Genomic DNA, 23815 nt, shown 5'->3' with positions numbered 1-23815 from the left:
GAATAGAGCACCAAACTACAGTACATCAGGGATAGGAACACCAAACTACAGTACATCAGGGATAGAGACACCAAACTACAGTACATCAGGGATAGAGGCACCAAACCACTGTACATCAGGAATAGAGCACCAAACTACAGTACATCAGGGATAGAGACACCAAACTACAGTACATCAGGGATAGAGGCACCAAACCACTGTACATCAGGAATAGAGCACCAAACTACAGTACATCAGGGATAGGAACACCAAACTACAGTACATCAGGGATAGGAACACCAAACTACAGTACATCAGGAATAGAGGCACCAAACCACTGTACATCAGGAATAGAGCACCAAACTACAGTACATCAGGGATAGGAACACCAAACTACAGTACATCAGGGATAGGAACACCAAACTACAGTACATCAGGGATAGGAACACCAAACTACAGTACATCAGGGATAGAGGCACCAAACTACAGTTCATCAGGGATAGAGACACCAAACTACAGTACACCAGGGATAGGAACACCAAACTACAGTACATCAGGGATAGAGGCACCAAACTACAGAACATCAGGGATAGAGGCACCAAACTACAGTACACCAGGGATAGAGACACCAAACTACAGTACACCAGGGATAGAGACACCAAACTACAGTACATCAGGGATAGAGACACCAAACTACAGTACATCAGGGATAGGAACACCAAACTACAGTACATCAGGAATAGAGCACCAAACTACAGTACATCAGGGATAGAGACACCAAACTACAGTACATCAGGGATAGAGGCACCAAACCACTGTACATCAGGAATAGAGCACCAAACTACAGTACATCAGGGATAGAGACACCAAACTACAGTACATCAGGGATAGAGGCACCAAACCACTGTACATCAGGAATAGAGCACCAAACTACAGTACATCAGGGATAGGAACACCAAACTACAGTACATCAGGGATAGGAACACCAAACTACAGTACATCAGGAATAGAGGCACCAAACCACTGTACATCAGGAATAGAGACACCAAACTACAGTACATCAGGGATAGGAACACCAAACTACAGTACATCAGGGATAGGAACACCAAACTACAGTACATCAGGGATAGAGGCACCAAACTACAGTACACCAGGGATAGAGACACCAAACTACAGTACACCAGGGATAGAGACACCAAACTACAGTACATCAGGAATAGAGACACCAAACTACAGTACATCAGGAATAGAGACACCAAACTACAGTACATCAGGAATAGAGACACCAAACTACAGTACATCAGGGATAGAGACACCAAACTACAGTACATCAGGAATAGAGCACCAAACTACAGTACATCAGGAATAGAGCACCAAACCACTGTACATCAGGAATAGAGCACCAAACTACAGTACATCAGGGATAGAGACACCAAACTACAGTACATCAGGGATAGAGACACCAAACTACAGTACACCAGGGATAGAGCACCAAACTACAGTACATCAGGGATAGAGACACCAAACTACAGTACATCAGGAATAGGAACACCGAACTACAGTACATCAGGGATAGAGACACCAAACTACAGTACATCAGGAATAGAGACACCAAACTACAGTACATCAGGAATAGAGACACCAAACTACAGTACTTCAGGAATAGAGACACCAAACTACAGTACATCAGGAATAGAGACACCAAACTACAGTACATCAGGAATAGAGCACCAAACTACAGTACATCAGGAATAGAGACACCAAACTACAGTACATCAGGAATAGAGGCACCAAACTACAGTACATCAGGAATAGAGACACCAAACTACAGTACATCAGGGATAGAGACACCAAACTACAGTACATCAGGAATAGAGACACCAAACTACAGTACACCAGGGATAGAGACACCAAACTACAGTACATCAGGGATAGAGACACCAAACTACAGTACATCAGGAATAGAGCACCAAACTACAGTACATCAGGAATAGAGCACCAAACCACTGTACATCAGGAATAGAGCACCAAACTACAGTACATCAGGGATAGAGACACCAAACTACAGTACATCAGGGATAGAGACACCAAACTACAGTACACCAGGGATAGAGCACCAAACTACAGTACATCAGGGATAGAGACACCAAACTACAGTACATCAGGAATAGGAACACCGAACTACAGTACATCAGGGATAGAGACACCAAACTACAGTACATCAGGAATAGAGACACCAAACTACAGTACATCAGGAATAGAGACACCAAACTACAGTACATCAGGAATAGAGACACCAAACTACAGTACATCAGGAATAGAGACACCAAACTACAGTACATCAGGAATAGAGCACCAAACTACAGTACATCAGGAATAGAGACACCAAACTACAGTACATCAGGAATAGAGGCACCAAACTACAGTACACCAGGGATAGAGACACCAAACTGCAGTACATCAGGAATAGAGGCACCAAACTACAGTACATCAGGGATAGAGACACCAAACTACAGTACATCAGGAATAGAGACACCAAACCACTGCACATCAGGAATAGAGCACCAAACTACAGTACATCAGGAATAGAGACACCAAACTACAGTACATCAGGAATAAAGACACCAAACTACAGTACATCAGGGATAGAGACACCAAACTACAGTACATCAGGGATAGGAACACCAAACTACAGTACAGCAGGAATAGAGCACCAAACTACAGTACATCAGAAATAGAGACACCAAACTACAGTACATCAGGGATAGAGGCACCAAACTACAGTACATCAGGGATAGGAACACCAAACTACAGTACATCAGGGATAGAGACACCAAACTACAGTACATCAGGGATAGGAACACCAAACTACAGTACATCAGGGATAGAGACACCAAACTACAGTACACCAGGGATAGAGACACCAAACTACAGTACATCAGGAATAGAGGCACCAAACTACAGAACATCAGGGATAGAGACACCAAACTACAGTACAACAGGGATAGAGACACCAAACTACAGTACACCAGGGATAGAGCACCAAACTACAGTACACCAGGGATAGAGACACCAAACTACAGTACATCAGGGATATAGACACCAAACTATAGTACATCAGGGATAGAGACACCAAACTACAGTACATCAGGGATAGAGGCACCAAACTACAGTACACCAGGGATAGGAACACCAAACTACTGTACAGCAGGGACAGGAACACCAAACTACAGTACATCAGGAATAGAGGCACCAAACTACAGTACATCAGGGATAGAGACACCAAACTACAGTACACCAGGGAGAGAGACACCAAACTACAGTACATCAGGGATAGGAACACCGAACTACAGTACATCAGGGATAGAGACACCAAACTACAGTACATCAGGGATAGAGGCACCAAACTACAGTACATCAGGGATAGAGACACCAAACTACAGTACACCAGGGATAGAGCACCAAACTACAGTACATCAGGAATAGAGACACCAAACTACAGTACACCAGGGATAGAGACCCCAAACTACAGTACATCAGGGATAGAGACACCAAACTACAGTACATCAGGGATAGAGGCACCAAACTACAGTACATCAGGGATAGAGACACCAAACTACAGTACAACAGGGATAGAGACACCAAACTACAGTACATCAGGGATAGAGGCACCAAACTACAGTACATCAGGGATAGAGACACCAAACTACAGTACAACAGGGATAGAGACACCAAACTACAGTACACCAGGGATAGAGCACCAAACTACAGTACATCAGGAATAGAGACACCAAACTACAGTACATCAGGAATAGAGACACCAAACTACAGTACACCAGGGATAGAGACACCAAACTACAGTACATCAGGGATAGGAACACCAAACTACAGTACATCAGGGATAGAGACACCAAACTACAGAACATCAGGGATAGAGGCACCAAACTACAGTACATCAGGGATAGAGACACCAAACTACAGTACAACAGGGATAGAGACACCAAACTACAGTACACCAGGGATAGAGCACCAAACTACAGTACATCAGGAATAGAGACACCAAACTACAGTACATCAGGGATAGAAACACCAAACTACAGTACATCAGGGATAGAGACACCAAACTACAGTACATCAGGGATAGAGACACCAAACTACAGTACATCAGGGATAGAGACACCAAACTACAGTACACCAGTGATAGGAACACCAAACTACTGTACAGCAGGGACAGGAACACCAAACTACAGTACATCAGGAATAGAGGCACCAAACTACAGTACATCAAGAATAGAGGCACCAAACTACAGTACACCAGGGATAGAGACACCAAACTACAGTACACCAGGGATAGAGACATCAAACTACAGTACATCAGGGATAGAGACACCAAACTACAGTACACCAGGGATAGGAACACCGAACTACTGTACATCAGGAATAGAGGCACCAAACTACAGTACATCAGGAATAGAGGCACCAATCTACAGTACATCAGGAATAGAGACACCAAACTACAGTGCATCAGGGATAGAGACACCAAACTACAGTACATCAGGGATAGAGACACCAAACTACAGTACATCAGGAATAGAGACACCAAACTACAGTTCATCAGGGATAGAGACACCAAACTACAGAACACCAGGGATAGGAACACCAAACTACAGTACATCAGGGATAGAGACACCAAACTACAGTACATCAGGGATAGAGACACCAAACTACAGAACACCAGGGATAGGAACACCAAACTACTGTACAGCAGGGACAGGAACACCGAACTACAGTACATCAGGGATAGGAACACCAAACTACAGTACATCAGGAATAGAGACACCAAACTACAGTACACCAGGGATAGAGACCCCAAACTACAGTACATCAGGGATAGAGGCACCAAACTACAGTACATCAGGGATAGAGACACCAAACTACAGTACAACAGGGATAGAGACACCAAACTACAGTACATCAGGGATAGAGGCACCAAACTACAGTACATCAGGGATAGAGACACCAAACTACAGTACAACAGGGATAGAGACACCAAACTACAGTACACCAGGGATAGAGCACCAAACTACAGTACATCAGGAATAGAGACACCAAACTACAGTACATCAGGAATAGAGACACCAAACTACAGTACACCAGGGATAGAGACACCAAACTACAGTACATCAGGGATAGGAACACCAAACTACAGTACATCAGGGATAGAGACACCAAACTACAGAACATCAGGGATAGAGGCACCAAACTACAGTACATCAGGGATAGAGACACCAAACTACAGTACAACAGGAATAGAGACACCAAACTACAGTACATCAGGGATAGAAACACCAAACTACAGTACATCAGGGATAGAGACACCAAACTACAGTACATCAGGGATAGGAACACCAAACTACAGTACATCAGGGATAGAGACACCAAACTACAGTACATCAGGGATAGAGACACCAAACTACAGTACACCAGTGATAGGAACACCAAACTACTGTACAGCAGGGACAGGAACACCAAACTACAGTACATCAGGAATAGAGGCACCAAACTACAGTACATCAAGAATAGAGGCACCAAACTACAGTACACCAGGGATAGAGACACCAAACTACAGTACACCAGGGATAGAGACATCAAACTACAGTACATCAGGGATAGAGACACCAAACTACAGTACACCAGGGATAGGAACACCAAACTACAGTACATCAGGAATAGAGGCACCAATCTACAGTACATCAGGAATAGAGACACCAAACTACAGTGCATCAGGGATAGAGACACCAAACTACAGTACATCAGGGATAGAGACACCAAACTACAGTACATCAGGAATAGAGACACCAAACTACAGTTCATCAGGGATAGAGACACCAAACTACAGAACACCAGGGATAGGAACACCAAACTACAGTACATCAGGGATAGAGACACCAAACTACAGTACATCAGGGATAGAGACACCAAACTACAGAACACCAGGGATAGGAACACCAAACTACTGTACAGCAGGGACAGGAACACCGAACTACAGTACATCAGGGATAGGAACACCAAACTACAGTACATCAGGAATAGAGACACCAAACTACAGTACACCAGGGATAGAGACCCCAAACTACAGTACATCAGGGATAGAGGCACCAAACTACAGTACATCAGGGATAGAGACACCAAACTACAGTACAACAGGGATAGAGACACCAAACTACAGTACATCAGGGATAGAGGCACCAAACTACAGTACATCAGGGATAGAGACACCAAACTACAGTACAACAGGGATAGAGACACCAAACTACAGTACACCAGGGATAGAGCACCAAACTACAGTACATCAGGAATAGAGACACCAAACTACAGTACATCAGGAATAGAGACACCAAACTACAGTACACCAGGGATAGAGACACCAAACTACAGTACATCAGGGATAGGAACACCAAACTACAGTACATCAGGGATAGAGACACCAAACTACAGAACATCAGGGATAGAGGCACCAAACTACAGTACATCAGGGATAGAGACACCAAACTACAGTACAACAGGAATAGAGACACCAAACTACAGTACATCAGGGATAGAAACACCAAACTACAGTACATCAGGGATAGAGACACCAAACTACAGTACATCAGGGATAGGAACACCAAACTACAGTACATCAGGGATAGAGACACCAAACTACAGTACATCAGGGATAGAGACACCAAACTACAGTACACCAGTGATAGGAACACCAAACTACTGTACAGCAGGGACAGGAACACCAAACTACAGTACATCAGGAATAGAGGCACCAAACTACAGTACATCAAGAATAGAGGCACCAAACTACAGTACACCAGGGATAGAGACACCAAACTACAGTACACCAGGGATAGAGACATCAAACTACAGTACATCAGGGATAGAGACACCAAACTACAGTACACCAGGGATAGGAACACCGAACTACTGTACATCAGGAATAGAGGCACCAAACTACAGTACATCAGGAATAGAGGCACCAATCTACAGTACATCAGGAATAGAGACACCAAACTACAGTGCATCAGGGATAGAGACACCAAACTACAGTACATCAGGGATAGAGACACCAAACTACAGTACATCAGGAATAGAGACACCAAACTACAGTTCATCAGGGATAGAGACACCAAACTACAGAACACCAGGGATAGGAACACCAAACTACAGTACATCAGGGATAGAGACACCAAACTACAGTACATCAGGGATAGAGACACCAAACTACAGAACACCAGGGATAGGAACACCAAACTACTGTACAGCAGGGACAGGAACACCGAACTACAGTACATCAGGGATAGGAACACCAAACTACAGTACATCAGGAATAGAGACACCAAACTACAGTACACCAGGGATAGAGACCCCAAACTACAGTACATCAGGGATAGAGGCACCAAACTACAGTACATCAGGGATAGAGACACCAAACTACAGTACAACAGGGATAGAGACACCAAACTACAGTACATCAGGGATAGAGGCACCAAACTACAGTACATCAGGGATAGAGACACCAAACTACAGTACAACAGGGATAGAGACACCAAACTACAGTACACCAGGGATAGAGCACCAAACTACAGTACATCAGGAATAGAGACACCAAACTACAGTACATCAGGAATAGAGACACCAAACTACAGTACACCAGGGATAGAGACACCAAACTACAGTACATCAGGGATAGGAACACCAAACTACAGTACATCAGGGATAGAGACACCAAACTACAGAACATCAGGGATAGAGGCACCAAACTACAGTACATCAGGGATAGAGACACCAAACTACAGTACAACAGGGATAGAGACACCAAACTACAGTACACCAGGGATAGAGCACCAAACTACAGTACATCAGGAATAGAGACACCAAACTACAGTACATCAGGGATAGAAACACCAAACTACAGTACATCAGGGATAGAGACACCAAACTACAGTACATCAGGGATAGAGACACCAAACTACAGTACACCAGGGATAGAGACACCAAACTACAGTACATCAGGGATAGAGACACCAAACTACAGTACACCAGGGATAGGAACACCAAACTACTGTACAGCAGGGACAGGAACACCAAACTACAGTACATCAGGAATAGAGGCACCAAACTACAGTACATCAAGAATAGAGGCACCAAACTACAGTACACCAGGGATAGAGACACCAAACTACAGTACACCAGGGATAGAGACATCAAACTACAGTACATCAGGGATAGAGACACCAAACTACAGTACACCAGGGATAGGAACACCAAACTACTGTACATCAGGAATAGAGGCACCAAACTACAGTACATCAGGAATAGAGGCACCAATCTACAGTACATCAGGAATAGAGACACCAAACTACAGTGCATCAGGGATAGAGACACCAAACTACAGTACATCAGGGATAGAGACACCAAACTACAGTACATCAGGAATAGAGACACCAAACTACAGTTCATCAGGGATAGAGACACCAAACTACAGAACACCAGGGATAGGAACACCAAACTACAGTACATCAGGGATAGAGACACCAAACTACAGTACAACAGGGATAGAGACACCAAACTACAGTACACCAGGGATAGAGCACCAAACTACAGTACATCAGGAATAGAGACACCAAACTACAGTACATCAGGGATAGAAACACCAAACTACAGTACATCAGGGATAGAGACACCAAACTACAGTACATCAGGGATAGGAACACCAAACTACAGTACATCAGGGATAGAGACACCAAACTACAGTACATCAGGGATAGAGACACCAAACTACAGTACACCAGGGATAGGAACACCAAACTACTGTACAGCAGGGACAGGAACACCAAACTACAGTACATCAGGAATAGTGGCACCAAACTACAGTACATCAAGAATAGAGGCACCAATCTACAGTACACCAGGGATAGAGACACCAAACTACAGTACACCAGGGATAGAGACATCAAACTACAGTACATCAGGGATAGAGACACCAAACTACAGTACACCAGGGATAGGAACACCAAACTACTGTACATCAGGAATAGAGGCACCAAACTACAGTACATCAGGAATAGAGGCACCAATCTACAGTACATCAGGAATAGAGACACCAAACTACAGTGCATCAGGGATAGAGACACCAAACTACAGTACATCAGGGATAGAGGCACCAAACTACAGTACATCAGGAATAGAGACACCAAACTACAGTTCATCAAGGATAGAGACACCAAACTACAGAACACCAGGGATAGGAACACCAAACTACAGTACATCAGGGATAGAGACACCAAACTACAGTACATCAGGGATAGAGACACCAAACTACAGAACACCAGGGATAGGAACACCAAACTACTGTACAGCAGGGACAGGAACACCGAACTACAGTACATCAGGGATAGGAACACCAAACTACAGTACATCAGGAATAGAGGCACCAAACTACAGTACATCAAGAATAGAGGCACTAAACTACAGTTCATCAGGGATAGAGACACAAAACTACAGTACACCAGGGATAGAGAAACAAAACTACAGTACACCAGGGATAGAGGCACCAAACTACAGTACATCAGGAATAGAGACACCAAACTACAGTACACCAGGGATAGAGCACCAAACTACAGTACATCAGGAATAGAGACACCAAACTACAGTACACCAGGGATAGAGACACCAAACTACAGTACATCAGGGACAGAGACACCAAACTACAGTACATCAGGAATAGAGGCACGAAACTACAGTACATCAGGGATAGAGGCACCAAACTACAGTACATCAGGGATAGGAACACCAAACTACAGTACACCAGGGATAGAGACACCAAACTACAGTACATCAGAAATAGAGGCAACAAACTACAGTACATCAGGGATAGAGGCACCAAACTACAGTTCATCAGGAATAGAGACACCAAACTACAGCACATCAGGGATATAGACACCAAACTACAGTACATCAGGGACAGGAACCCCAAACTACAGTACACCAGGGATAGAGACACCAAACTACAGTACACAAGGGATAGAGACAATAAACTACAGTACACCAGGGATAGAGACACCAAACTACAGTACACCAGGGATAGAGAAACCAAACTACAGTACGTCAGGGACAGAGACACCAAACTACAGTACATCAGGGATAGAGACACCAAACTACAGTACATCAGGGATAGAGACACCAAACTACAGTACATCAGGGATAGAGACACCAAACTACAGTACATCAGGGACAGGAGCCCCAAACTACAGTACACCAGGGATAGAGACACCAAACTACAGTACACAAGGGATAGAGGCACCAAACTACAGTACATCAGGGATAGAGGCACCAAACTACAGTACACCAGGGATAGAGGCACCAAACTACAGTACATCAGGGATAGGAATACCAAACTACAGTACATCTGGGATAGAGGCATCAAACTACAGTACTCCAGGGATAGGAACACCAAACTACAGTACATCAGGAATACGAACACCAAACCACAGTACATCAGGAATAGAGACACCAAACTACAATATACCAGGGATAGAGGCACAAAACTACAGTACACCATGGATAGAGGCACCAAACTACAGTACATCAGGAATAGAGGCACCAAACTACAGTACACCAGGGATAGGAACACCACACTACTGTAGACCAGGGATAGAGGCACCAAACTACAGTACACCAGGTATAGGAACACCAAACTACAGTACACCAGGGATAGGAACACCAAACTACAGTACACCAGGGATAGGAACACCAAACTACTGTACACCAGGGATAGAGGCACCAAACTACAGTACCACAGGGAAAAGGACATCAAACCACAGTACACCAGGGATAGATACACCCAACCATTGTACACCAGGAACAGAAACATTAAGCCACAGTACACCAGGGACAGGGACATCAAACTCAGTACACCAAGGACAAGAACACAAAACCACAGTGCATCATCAGGAACAGAACAAAAAACACCACAGAACATAGGACACTTAGGACAGCAAACCACTGTACACCAAGAGCACCAAACCACTGTATACCAGGTACAAGTGTATTGTAACATAGTGACATAGTTCATAATGTCGAAAAAAGAGCAGAGTCCATCAAGTTCAACCCATAACCCTAATGAGTCCCTACTGAGTTGATATAGATCTAGTATCCATAACCTGTAACGTTATTATTCTCCAAAAATGCATCCAGACCCCTTTTAAATTCTTTTACTGAGTTCACCATGACCACCATCTCTGGCAGAGAGTTCCACAGACTCCCTGCTCTTACAGTAAAGAACCCCCGTCTGTGCTGGTGTAGAAATCTTCTTTCCTCTAAACGTAGAGGATGCCCCCTTGTTATAGATACAGTCCTGGGTATAAATAGATCATGGGAGAGATCTCTGTACTGCCCCTGATATATTTATACACTGCTTTTAGGTCGCCCCTAAGCCTTCTTTTTTCTAAACTAAATAACCCTAATTCTGATAATCTTTCTGTGTACTGTAGTCCTCCCATTCCCCGTATTACTCAGGTTGCCCGTTTTTGAACCCTCTCCAGCTCCACTATATCTTTCTTGTACACTGGTGCCCAGTACTGTACACAGTATTCTATGTGTGGTCTGACTAGTGATTTGTACAGCGGTAGAATTATTTCCTTGTTGTGGGCATCTATGCCCCTATTGATGCACCCCATGATTTTATTTGCCTTGGCAGCAACTGCCCGACACTGGTCACTACAGCTAAATTTACTATTAACTAAGACTCCTAAATCCTTTTCCATGACAGTCGTCCCAAGTGTTCCCCCATTTAATACATAATCCCAGCCCGGATTTTTCTTCCCCATGTGCATTACCTTACATTTATCAGTGTTGAACCTCATCTGCCACTTCCCAGCCCAAACCTCCAACCTATCCAGATCCATTTGTAACAGTGCACTCTCCTCTATTGTATTTACCACTTTACAGAGTTTAGTATCATCTGTAAATATTGCTACTTTACTATTCAACCCCTCTTCAAGGTCATTAATGAATATTTTAAATAGAACAGGACCCAAGACTGACCCCTGTGGTCCCCACTAGTAAACAGTCACCCAATCAGAATAAGTACCATTAATACCGGTAACCACCTTCTGTTTCCAATCACTGAGCCAGTAACTTACAGACTTACACACATTCTCCCCTAGCCCAATCCTTCTCATTTTATGCACCAACCTTTTATGTGGCACTGTATCAAATGGTTTGGAAAAATCCAGATATACGACGACCAGCGATTGCCCCTGGTCCAGTCTGGAACTCACCTCCTCATAAAAGCTGATCAGGTTAGTTTGACAGGACCGATCCCTCATAAACCAATGCTGATATGGAGTCACACATTTATTTTTATCAAATGCTCCAAAATAGCATCCTTTAGAAAACCCTCAAACAATTTACATACAACAGAGGTTAAACTAACAGGCCTATAATACCTGGGGTCACCTTTTGACCCCTTTTTAAATATTGGCACCACATTTGCCATGCGCCAGTCCTGGGGAACAGTCCCTGTTACTGTACAGTCCCTGAAATAGGGGTCTGTCTATTGCATTACTTAATTCCTTTAGAACATGGGGGTGAATGCCATCTGGACCTGGCGATTAGTCTATTTTGATTTTTGTAAGCGGCACTGTACTTCTTCCTGGGTTAGACAGGTGACCTTTACTTCTTCCTGGGTTAGACAGGTGACCTGTACTGGGGAGTTTACCTTATCTCGCTGTATTTCACCTGGCATTTCATTTTCCTCGGTGAATACAGTGGAGAAGAATTTGTTTAATATATTTGTTTTTTCCTGATCCCCGTTTATAATTTCTTCCCCATCATTTTTTAAAGGGCCAACACTTTCCTTTTTAACCTTTGTGCTATTTATATAGTTAAACATTTTGGGGTTAGTTTTACTCTCTTTGGCAATGAGTCTTTCCGTCTCTATTTTTGCGGCTTTTATCTGTTTTTTACTTATTCTACATTTTTCTCTATAGCTTTTTAATGCTTCTTCACTGCTGTCGTGTTTTAGAAGTTTAAATGCTTTATTTTTGTCATTTATTGCCCCTTTAACATTTTTATTCATCCATATTGTTTTTTTTTTATTTCTGATCCTTTTATTCCCATAAGGTATATACATCTTACAATGAGAATTTAAGATATTTTTAAAAGTCTCCCATTTAATGTCAGCATTGTTGTTTTTGAGGACATTATCCCATTTGATATTGTTAAGGGATTCTTGGAGTTGGTCAAACTTTTCCTTCCTAAAGTTCATTGTTTTTGTGGCCCCTCGAGAGATTCCCTTATTGAAGAACAAGTTATAATGTATTATATTATGGTCACTATTTCCTAGGTGTCCTTCTACCTGCACATTAATTACTCTGTCAGGTCTGTTGGTTAATTACCACATTTATCGGGGTATACCACGCACCGGCCTATAACACGCACCCTCATTTTACCAAGGATATTTGGGTAAAAAAAGTTTACCCCGATATACCCCCAGGAAAGGCAGGGGGAGAGAGGCCGTCGCTGCCCGCTTCTCTCCCCCTGCCTTTCCTGGGGTCTAGAGCCCTACTGCCGGCCCTTCTCTCCCCCTGGTTATCGGCGCCGCTGCCCATTCTGTCCCCCTGACTATCGGTGCCGGCGCCCCACTGCCGGCGCTGATAGCCAGGGGGAGAGAAGGGGCAGCGGCACCCATTGCCGGCGCCGCTGCCCCTTTGCCTCCCCCCCATCCCCGGTGGCATAATTACCTGGGTCGGGTCCGCGCTGCTGCAGGCCTCCGGCGCGCGTCCCCTGCGTCGTTGCTATGCGCTGCACGACGCGGCGCATGACGTCAGTGCGCCGCGCCGTGCATAGCAACGACGCAGGGGACGCACGCTGGAGGCCTGCAGCAGCGCGGACCCGACCCAGGTAATTATGCCACCGGGAATGGCATCCCCCTCATCTGCCAACCAGGCAAACTTTTCCCTCTACCCTGTTTTCTAACTGTTACCCAGCTAGCTGCCTGACTGTCCTGCACCTCCGTCCCACTATCCTCCTCCACCTTTACCCCACAAAGTGACCGCTCAGTGAGCAGGAGACTCCTCTCCAAGTTGTCAATGCGTCTCAGTGTTACCAGTTGCTCCTCTAGATCCAGGATGTGGGCTTCCAAATGAATAACTCGCACACATCTCACACAACAATATGCACCCTCAATCTGCTGTTCAAGGATTGCATACATTGTGCAAGATGCACACTGGACTGCCTTTTCCAACATGGAGACCATACTTGATATGGGGATTGCAAAAATTACCAGAAAAAAAACAAACAATCAAATATTTCAATTAAACTCCCTGAATTTTAAGTTCCTCTCACTTTTATACTTACACTCACTTGTATACTTCACACTCTTGTATACAGAAACACAATCACCAGCTCAAACAATCGCTTAGTGTACTTGCTTTTATAGTTACCAGATATCACCTCTCTTCCACTGCCTGGAAGTAAATGCAAACCAGTTACCAGTAAACACCAGAGACTTAGATGTTGTAGAACACATCTATATGAGTCCATTTTATAATTAAATTTTAACTCTCAGCAGGTCAATGTCAGGTTTACAGAGACCTGAGATCAGTGTTCCTTTCACACAAACCTCCTAAGCTTGTCACAGACTCTAAATACAACATCTCTGCCTAACCATTTGTCATCATTTAACATGAGGAGGGTCACTTTGCACATCTGACCCTATTCCTGAGGGAACAGATTCTTCAAGCACCTCAAGTGTTCTCTCTACACCTCCTGAACACTTCTCCCAGGGCCTCCAACCATAAGGCTGATGTCAGCAGACTTTCCTCGCACAACATGCGGCTTCAACCACACGACAATAACAACAACTCCTGTTGACTACAACAACTAATACATACAAATAACAGCCGGTATAAGCATTTTTACATGGCAGTCGTAGAAGAAAAAAAAAAGGGGGGGAGCACTTACGAGCCGGAGACACTTGAAAGGTGCAGACTTTGTCTTTTATTGAAGGTGCAATCGAACGCTAGGGTTCGCAGCGTGTGGAGTGAACAGCGGCTTTCGCGCCGAGGGCCGGTGCTTCTTCAGAGTACGCCTCTTTCGTCACCTGGAGGCAGGAAATACACCTCTCCTCACACGTCACGGAAGGTAGGCGTTTCCATATTAAAGTTAAAAACAACACACATTGTAGCTTCTTAGAATGCAATGATTTATTTACAAGATGCCGTATCCAGTCTATCATCCAAACCGAGACCTCCATTCGTTTTCAAGATCCATCTCCCTTCTTTCCGTAGGAGAATTTTCTTTGTGTCAACGCTTCCCACTGTGCCTATTCTTTCTATTCCCATAAATTGCGTGGTTTTTGGATCACTATTGTGTTTATCTCTTATATGAGAGATGATCCTCAGGCTTCCCTTACCCGTTTTTATAGAATTTACATGCTCTCTAAATATGATGTTTACAGCACAAGTAGTACATCCGATATAGAATCTATAACAGGCACAGCGGATGGCGTAGACTACATTTTTTGTCCGGCAGCACACAAAATCTTTACAGGCCACTTCTATTGCTCCCAAGGTGACCAGCTTGTCTGTACAGCAAAAACTGCACCAATTGCAACTACCGCACTTAAATGTACCTTTCCGTGTATCTCTATTAAGCCAGGTTGCACTGGGGATCGGGTCACTTAAAGAACTGCTGACCAGGAGATTCTTCAGATTCCTACATTTTTTTAAAGTGACCAGAGGTCTATACTCCTTTAGATCCGGATCATTCTGCAATAGGGACCAGTTTTTTTTTTTTTTTGGGCCGTCGGACTGTATGTAAACTGTTGATGTTTTTTTTCTTCTATCTGAATTCCCCAGGGAATTTTTTACTGGTCATAAGGGATTCGCATTTGACACTACTTGCCCTTTTTAATGCAGCGTACAGTAGTAGGGTACCCTCTTTGTAATAAATGTGCGTGTAAGTCTCTCGCCTGCATCTGGAAGTCTGCCTCCCGACTGTTGATTCTCCTTAATCTCAGGAACTGTCCATAAGGGACAGCCCTCTTAACATGTTCAGGGTGGTAGCTTCCATAACGCAAAAGAGAGTTGCATGCAGTGGGCTTGCGGTAACCCATAGTGATTATCTCACATCTAGCATGCTCACCGTTACGTCGAAAAAGTCTAATTCGGAGCCTCCAGTTTTCCATGTGAACTTAAAGGGGTTCTCCCTTGTTTATACTGCTTTTTGTTATTATGTTTGTGTGTTATGTGTGTATAAGTATGTGTTTTTTTATGTGTGTTGTGATTATGTATATATGTATTTTCTTACCTTTTGTGAAGATCCGGAAGCTGGCCCCTTTTTCTTCCAGCGGCTTGCTGTGTAACCTTGGCCTCCGCCATGTTGTGTTCGGTAAGTGGGATGTCGGGGGGTGTGTTCTTGCTTCTGTCCTTCCTAAAAAAAAATACCTGCGCATGCGCCGGAAGAGGCCGCAGATTCATCGCTGAGCCACGGAAGAAACAGGAAGAAAAGATTTGCCTCGGACGTCAGAAGATAGGAAGGACAGAAGCAAGAACACCCCCCCCGACATCCCACTTACCGAACACAACATGGCGGAGGCCGAGGTTACACAGCAAGCCACTGGAAGAAAAAGGGGCCAGCTTCTGGATCTTCACAAAAGGTAAGAAAATAGATATATACATAATCACAACACATATAAAAAAAACACATTCTTATACACACATAACACACAAACATAATAACAAAAAACAGTAAAACAAGGGAGAACCCCTTTAAGATTCATGTCATTTTCATTGTTCAGGGCGGACACAAAGTCCACAAAAGAGGATTCCGTACCCGTCCAAACGATGAAAATGTCATCGACAAATGTACAGTACTGGGTGATTGACCCTATGTATTTGTTTCTGTCTGTAAAGATGTACTTGTGATGTCCCAGCACAGGACATGGTCCTGCAGTGTCTCCCCTGCTGTTACTATAGTGTAATTTATTCTAATAGGATTGTAGTCAGTGTATTAATGTATAGTTAGTATAAAAGACCTGTGAGACGTCATCGAAAGGACCTGTGAGATGTCACATGTTATGTTATGTTGTCACATGTTACCCAGAGGGCACCAGTCTAACACATGACCCACAGCTTGACCAATGGGCTTAGGCTCAGCCCCCCTCTATACAAGGAGGCAGCCATTACAATTTTCTCTCTTTCTGCTGAGGAAAGCAAAGCACAGACATGACAGATCCTGTGTCCAGTCCACCTGGAGGCCACAACGCCCGCACACCAGCCACATAGTCAGAAAGTCATCTCATCTATGTCTGCTGTCTCTACTAAAGTCAGGACACTGATCAAGTCTATTCTAGTCTGCATAGCTGAACTAAAGTCTATTACAATAACTACAAGTCCCAGCAAGCTGCAGGGCCCTTTCCGTGTTACTGGTCGACTCTCTGGGATTCTGGCCGAGCTATAAAGACTATAACAACTGTCTGACCTCAGTAAAGCCTCCGTTAAACCATAACCTGGTGGTGGACTCTCATTTCACTTCCTAGCTATTGGAATAGCGGAGATACCGTTTGGGTACCCAAAAACTTCTCTGGTGTCATGAACATTAGGGGTTAATTACACCTTGCCCCTGGGGTTAATACCATCTGCCCCATCCACCTACACCGCTACACCCCATGGTCCCGCCATCACCGTGGGTCACCACATACTTCTTTTCAAGACCTGCGACATACAAGTTAGCCAGGGTACAGGCCACTGGGGTCCCCATGGCCACCCCGCTCGTTTGTACATACCTATCACTGCCAAATTTAAAGGAATTACAGGAGAGGACAAATATCAATGAATCACAGATGAAATTGACATAATTTTAATTTTTCTGGAACACTCAAGGAAACCCCTGATTAATTCTATACTTTTATCCTGAGGTATACTTGTGCAAAGACTTTCAATATCTATTGATACAAGAACACAATTTTCAGGCAACAGGAGTCCCTCGAGTGACCGGAGAAAGTCATTAGGATCCTTAACAAGGGTTGGGAATTCAGTTAGTAGGGGGTGGAGCAACCAGTCTACATACTGAGATATTGGCTCCGTTAAGAGTCCCCACCCCGGAGACAATAGGTCTCCCAGGTGGGGACTCCAACGTTTTGTGTACTTTTGAAAGAAAATACCAAACGCTCTCTTTGGGTTCACTGGGAAGGAGTCTTTCTGCTAGTTTCTTAGATATGACTCCTTTTTCTAAATAGGCTCTTAGAAGAGATTGAAGTTAACTTTTTTGTCCCATAATAGGGTTACCAGACAGCTTGACATAGTGTAGGGGGTTACTTAACTGGTTACTTAACTTAGCGTAGTAATTTCTCCTCATTAGGACTATTTTTTTACCACTATGTCATCCCCTTTCTTCAATCTCTCCAGGGTCATCTTCTCCTTCCTATAGATATTTTCATGATCTTTTGGGTGGCGAAATGCCTTGACCTCTTCCAGAATCGTTTTCTGAAAAAGGTCAAGGCCACTGCCAGGCATAATTTGGGGGCAAAGTGTAGAACATGTGCCTCCTGTAAACTCTGGAACTTCCCTTTCGTCTGAGATGTCATTTGGGGTACCAGGTAACAACTCCATTAGTGCATACAGGCAATCTAATACAGCCTGAGGGGCCTCATTTAAAACACTGAAATCCAGAGGGCCAATGCTTACTGGGGTTTCACCCTCTAATCTTACTTTTTTATTGTCACCTTTATTCCCCAAAAACGTTGTAACACTAATTTTTCGTGTAGCCCGGAAGAGATCTATCTCAAACGCCCCCTGGTTAAATTCCTCCACCAAGCAATAATTAAGCCTTCTTGAGAGGACCGATTTGGTCGCCTCATCCACCTCATACTCATCCACCTCATACTGACAGATTCATAATCTTTAGATCCTGGCCCGAGTCACTCGACAGTTCCGATGTAGGTTTTAAGTTTTCCAGGACACTGCCTTGAGTTTTTGTACCAAGCTTTTTTCACCTTGTCCTCCCCCTTCTCGTCTTTATATTAAAGGGGCAGCAGTCGCATCCTGAGTTACATTTTGTTTAGATTTGTCCCTGGAACTACCGTTCTTCTTTCCTTTTTCCTTGTGGTCCAGAACTCGGATCTCCGACGTCTATTTCTGTTCTTATGTTGAGGCCGTTTATTAGGAGATTTAGCAAAGGAAAAGACTTTATTTGTGTCACAGTCCATCTTGTCACGAAGGTATTTGTCCCTTTTTAGATCCTTCAGAGTTGCTTGTAACATAGAGAGTTTACGTTCGAGCTTTTGCCCAAATACTGTAAACTGTTGATCGGTCATTCTTACTCATAGTTCTCTCTTTGCTTTCATTAATTTAGAGGTCACTCTTCGTTTTGTTTAATTACGGCTTTCATCATGTTAAGCGAATCCTCCACATGCACTTGGTACCATTCCTGCATAAAGTCAGGATCCTCAGAGAACGGCGAAGGTTCTTTATAGTTTCGCAGACCGTGGGGCACGCAGTTACACTTTCCTAGGATTTTAGGGATTTTATAGTCCAAAAGAGTCTTGTCTCTTTTTCAGAGAGACTGGTGATCTTATTCTCCAGACTTTTGATGCTCATCACCTGGAATGTGTCTTTTTCATTGCAGGTGGTAAAGAAGCTGTCTGCTCCTGGCGTCCTGCGGAAAATTCACTTCTGCATTTTCAGGTGTGCTGCAAGCTGAATCATCCAATTCCATGTCCATATCTTCTGTTGGACCAATGTGCCTAGTACTTCAACGTGCTCAGATCGTGCCAATGCACACCGGATAGAAACAGAGATCGGCACTGCTGCATGTATGACCAGGCTTCACCGATGATCCTAACAGGGAACTACACAGCACTGCTGCATTAGCAAACACCTAGATTTTCTTCTCCCTGTGCTCATATCCCAAAACAGGACATCATGGCAGTCGTAGAAGAAAAGAAGGGGGAGCACTTACGAGCCAGAGACACTTGAAAGGTGCAGACTTTGTCTTTTATTGAAGGTGCAATCATACATCCATAGCGCAGGACGCCAGGGTTCGCAGCATGGTGGAGTGAACAGCCGCTTTTGCGCCGAGGAGGGTCACTTTGCACATCTGACCCTATTCCTGAGGGAACAGATTCTTCAAGCACCTGGAGTGATCTCTCCACACCTCCTGAACACTTCTCCCTCCAGCCATAAGGAAGATGTCAGCAGACTTTCCAATAACAACAACCCCTGTTGACTACAACAACTTATACATACAAATAACAGCCGGTATAAGCATTTATACATTGCATTACATACAAATCGGATGGATCACAATACAGTACAGCGAATACAGCATAGACATAACGCACAGCTCAAAAACAGCAAAAAAAACAATAGATATTTTCTCAATGTGATATACCTACAGTGTTTTACATGAAGGGGATGTATAAGATTTTCCCTACGGGTTACGTTCACACGCGCAGATTTATGCTGCAAATCCGCTGGTGAAGGCCCCGCTCTATGCTGTCTTTACATGTGCCTGCTCGTAACGGCAATACGCTGCTACCAGCAGACACTCTGTCGCAGTATACTCGCACATCGCGGGAGATCTCTGCCTAGCTCAGAGCAAGGAGAGTGGCCGCGATGTGCGAGTACGCCGCGCACATCGCTGCACTGTGTCTGCTGATAGCGGCGTATTGCCGCTACCAGCAGGCACATGTAATGCCAGCATGGAGCGGGGCCTTCACCAGCGGATCCGCAGCTAAATACGCTGCGCATGTGAACGTACCCTACTTACAGATAATTTAAGGGAGTGTTTAGCACCAGAGTGTGGAGGAACAACATGTGGTATCTTAGAAACCAGTTTTTGGCCTTTAGAGAGAGTAGGCCTGAGTTTGCCTACTGAGCAAATGAGATGTGTTACCTAGAGACTAGTAAATTGGTTTATCACCATCTAGTTTTACTCAGAAACTTCCAAACAACTTACATTTGCCCAAATCCAAATTTTTTGAGATTCACTTCAGACGAATCGCTGACAGAAGCAGGGACTCCTGTCAAAGACAGGCATTGATGTTCCTGTACACTAAGCAGCAAGGCATACACTATTGAAGCATAGCCTCTTAGACTTAAAGGGGTACTCCGCTGCTCAGCGTTTGGAACAAATTGTTCCCGAACGCTTGAGCCGGCGATGGGAGCCCGTGACATCATAGCCCCGTCCCCTCAATGCAAGTCTATGGGAGGGGGCGTGACAGCCGTCACGCCCCCTCCCATAGACTTGCATTGAGGGGCCGGGGCTATGACGTCACAAGCTCCCGGCGCCGGCTCCAGCATTCAGAGCAGTTTGTTCCAAATGCTGAGCAGCGGAGTACCCCTTTAAACAACATTTGCTTGGCCAGGTGCAAAATCTGCTGGGCAGCCTCTGACACAACAATGTCCTTGTCCCTGAAGAATACATTGCATGCCTGGCTACTCACATCACATTTGTTGAAGCGGGAACTAAGCAAATCCAACAGGGGCGTAACTATAGGGGATGCAGAGGTAGCAGTGGGGCTCTGGTGCCTAAGGGTGCCCTAAGGCACATCTGCCCCATAAGAGGCCAGTATTGTAATTGGCACATGGGGCCCTGTTGCACATTTTGCATTGGGGCCCAGCAGCATTACGCCTCTGATATCCAATATTTATTGTCGCTTGCCCTCACTACATTCACTGGCTGCTCTTCACTCATGTGGATCCTCTACCTGTGTGGCTGATGACTCGGACCGTATCGGGGAGTGGAGTCTAAGGTGCCGCTGGTCTTCACCAGAGCCCGCCGCAAGGCAGCATGGGCTTGCTGCAGCAGGCGACACCCAGGTCACTACCCCCGACACGGCTCAACCATACAGGCAACTGGGCAAGGCGAGGTACCGAAGGAGGAGGCTTTAGCATAGTCAACGTAGCAGAAGGTCAAGGCAGGTGGCAAAGGTTCGTAGTCAAAAAATGTAGCAGGAAGGTCTGGATACACGGGAATGGCAAAACAGGCAATAGGGAACGCTTTCTCTCAGGCAATAGGCACTGAAGATCTGGCAGGGGGGTGTGGGAGGTGCAACAACTTATAATGTGCTGTCAGGTGCTTTTACTAATTATGGGCATACCAGCCCTTTAAATTTCAAAGCTCCGGCGCGCACGTGCCCTAAGGGATGGGGACGCGCGCGCCGGAGCTGAGAGAGTGAGAGCTGCAGGAGCGCGACGAGGTGAGTGACGTGCCAGGATTCGCATGTGGGAGCGTCCCGCAATGCGAATCCCGGTCCCGCCGGCGGTCGGGGGCACTGCGCTCACGGACGGTTCTTGCGTCGGGAGCGCAGTGTGTAACACAAATTATTACCGAGAATATCGGCACTTCGCAATTTCGCGAATATTTAGGAAATAGTGATATATATATATATACGTAATGATGAATATTCGTTTTTTTATTTATGCTAATTTTTGGGTGAATTTATGCAAATATTTATGCGAATATCAGCACTTCCAGACTGGACACTGATCCCTCCCTTCTTTTAGGTCAAAGATATAATTGCGCATGCGCATTATACGAATTTCATTACAAATTTTCGCATGAAAAAAAGAGAGAACGAACATAGTGAATATGCGAATTTCGGGAACATAGGACGAATAATCGTCCATATATTTGCAAAATATCGTGAATACGAACATGGCCGCTGCCGCTCATCACTACTATTGAATAGAGTGAATTTTCCGGAAATGGATTTGCTCCCCTGAGTGGTACTATTATGTGTCCTAAATCAACCCACCGAGATTGTACAAACCTAACTAGGGGTAGACTGAGAATAGTATAGGCCCCTAAATAATAAGGGTCACAGGCTTCTTACATCCATTACAAATATATGGGAGAACATGAACTTTTACACCCAATATAGAAATGTTTCCATGTAGGTTGTTGGCCCCACAATGGTCTGGCCATAAATAGTTAATCCACCCCTGAACCTGACCTGACACAAGTTTCTATTACAGAAAATAGTGGAGTAAATTTAACTTGATGAACCCCAAATCTGTCCAAGTTCTTCTCCCTGCCCTATGTCAAAAAAGAAATACCGCATATACTCGAGTATAAGCCGAGGCCCCTAATTTCACCCCAAAAACCCAGGAAAAGTTATTGACTCGACAATAAGCCTAGGGTGGGAAATACATCATCCCCTCTCTGTCATCATCCAGATCCCCGTCATTAACACCTCCGTCATCATCATCCTGTCATCATCCCCCCCTTCATCATCCCCCCTTTCATCATCACCGCCTGTCATCATCACCGCCTGTCATCATCACCGCCTGTCATCATCCCCCCCTTCATCATCACCGCCTGTCATCATCACCGCCTGTCATCATCCTCCCCTTCATCATCACCGCCTGTCATCACCCCCCTGTCATCATCCCACACCCCCCTTCATCATCACCACCTGTCATCACCGCCTGTCATCATCCCCCCCTTCATCATCACCGCCTGTCATCATCACCGCCTGTCATCACCCCCCCCTTCATCAACACCGCCTGTCATCATCACCGCCTGTCATCATCCCCCCCTTCATCATCAACGCCTTTCATCATCACCGCCTGTCATCATCACCGCCTGTCATCAACCCCCCTTCATCATCACCGCCTGTCATCATCACCGCCTGTCATCATCCCCCCCTTCATCACCACCTGTCATCACCCCCCTGTCATCATCCCACACCCCCCCTTCATCATCACCACCTGTCATCATCCCCCTGTCATCATCCCACACCCCCCCTTCATCATCACCGCCTGTCATCACCCCC

At 44.8% G+C, this 23815-nt stretch overlaps 1 protein-coding gene across 2 annotated transcripts in view; it reads right to left on the bottom strand.

Moving 5' to 3' along the window:
- CLCN1 (chloride voltage-gated channel 1) overlaps positions 1–23815 on the bottom strand; it is a 185244-nt gene that overhangs the window by 94166 nt on the left and 67263 nt on the right. The gene's annotated exons all lie outside the window — the stretch shown is intronic.

The sequence above is a fragment of the Hyla sarda genome, chromosome 7 (genome assembly GCF_029499605.1).
Source record: "Hyla sarda isolate aHylSar1 chromosome 7, aHylSar1.hap1, whole genome shotgun sequence".
Classification (NCBI taxonomy): domain Eukaryota; kingdom Metazoa; phylum Chordata; class Amphibia; order Anura; family Hylidae; genus Hyla; species Hyla sarda.
Note: the sequence above shows the minus strand (reverse complement) of the source record. Positions and strands in the feature narration are given on the sequence as shown.